We start from the raw sequence: 1870 nt of genomic DNA, 5'->3' as shown, positions 1-1870 counted from the left end.
CGTGAAAAATAAATAGCGTAGTTTTTCCTATTAATTTTTCGCAAGCAGTGACAGGAGGGAGGAGGCGGGGGGCGGGGGGTGCAGGACTTCAGCTTGTCCTCGACCGAACCGCTGAATGTGTTCGCAGCCACAGCGCTGCTGCGCGCAGGCCGCGAGGGTTGGGTTGTCGATGTTTCCGGCATAATGGGTTATAATGGGGGCAATAAAGAACCCCTCATCGCGCCCGCAGCTCTGCCCCCGAGCCGCGCGCCGCGAGACTGGGTCGATGTTGTTTTCTCGCGTTCCTCGCCGATGTCGTCGAGTCGTGGACCGGCGTGGCACATGGGCGGGGCGGGGTGGCGAGGGGACCCCCTCGCACTCACTATTAAAATCAGACGGTGAATTTCATACCATAAGTTACAGTGAACCTGCAGCACTGTTAGTTAGGCTTGAGTGTCACCTAGGTGACAGCTGTCACCGCAAGCTACGGTGAACAAAGGGCGCATCACGGAAATTTAGTCATGTTCACCCGGGGGCTCACCAACTCATCTTAGCAGTGTACGGAGTAGTATGGTATTGTGGCACTTATTGAGGTATATTATGACATATTCGGTAATTTAATTTTAGAGTATTATGGTGTATTATGAGGTATTGTGTCGATCGATAATATCGATGTTATGTCAAATATTATGTTATGGAGTACTATGAGGTATTCTGGGTCCCGTATACGGAGTATTATGCGAGTTGGCGACCCCTTGTGTTCACCGATGTTTATGGTGAAGGTTCACCGTGACTCACAGTGTTGCAAAGTTCATTGTAACTTAAGGTGAAATTCGCACTGTACGCTTTTCATATATGTTTTCGAACGAGCACGACTTCGAAAACCTCTCTGCTGTCGACCGCATCTCCCTCGCTCTCGGTCTCTCTGTCTCATTGTCTCTGTCTCTCTGTTCCTGTTTCTCTCTCTGTGTCTCTCTCTCCCCCTCACTACCTCTCACCGCGACACTCATCCCTGAGAGAGACACCTCTCTCTTGTGTTTCCGAACGTAGCCCGCCGCGGCTCCCCGAGCGACGTCATCAATTCGACCCACGGCCCCAAGAGGGGAGGAGGGGCTCACCTCACGCGGCCACTGGCATCCGTGACGCACCGACTGCCGACTACCACCCGCCCCTCCCCCCTACCACCCACCGCAGCCATGTGACCTGCCAAGTCGGCGTCCCGATCGAGAGTTCGAAAACAACAAGGTGAGCAGTGTCGGTGTCATAAGCACGGTGCATAAGCAACGGCTGCTGGAGTTCGAATATGACGCGGGAAAGTTATATGACGCACTGCCGAATTCAACCTCCCATTCGAAAGCATATCATCGTAAAATTAAATGAGGTGACTGGAACCCTGCAGGGCCAGAAGACGGCTCTGACAGAGCTTGAGCGACTGCTGCTGGACACCTGGAGCGGAGCGGAGCGCCGTCGGGTAGGCCGCGCGCCGCGAGTGGGTGCGGGCGGGTTGCCTACCGCGGGGTCCACAGGCGCTCCAGCGCCGCTGTGGAGGAGCCTCCTCACTCCTAGCGCCCCGCAGCGCCCGCCTTTCGGTGGCGGCGGCTGTCTTTCGAGGGTGGACGGCATTCTTCCCTTCTGCCAGTAGAGAGAAAGAGAGAGAGAGAGGGGGGGGGGAGCTTCTGGTGGCGTCGAACACCGAACGGCGGCGCGGCGCCCCGCCCCACTCAGGCGCGTTTCGAAACGCCCGCCGCGGCCGCGACATTCCGAAGCGCCGATTTTATAAACTCGGGCGCGGCGCGGCCTGTGTTCTGCTTGTTGGGCCGCGACCGGACCGACATAAAATCCGACCTTCACGCAGTTGGCAAGCCGGACGCCTCACCTCTGTGCAACCCTC

The sequence above is a fragment of the Frankliniella occidentalis genome, unplaced genomic scaffold (genome assembly GCF_000697945.3).
Source record: "Frankliniella occidentalis isolate FOCC.00 unplaced genomic scaffold, Focc_3.1 Scaffold212, whole genome shotgun sequence".
NCBI lineage: Eukaryota > Metazoa > Arthropoda > Insecta > Thysanoptera > Thripidae > Frankliniella > Frankliniella occidentalis.
Note: the sequence above shows the minus strand (reverse complement) of the source record.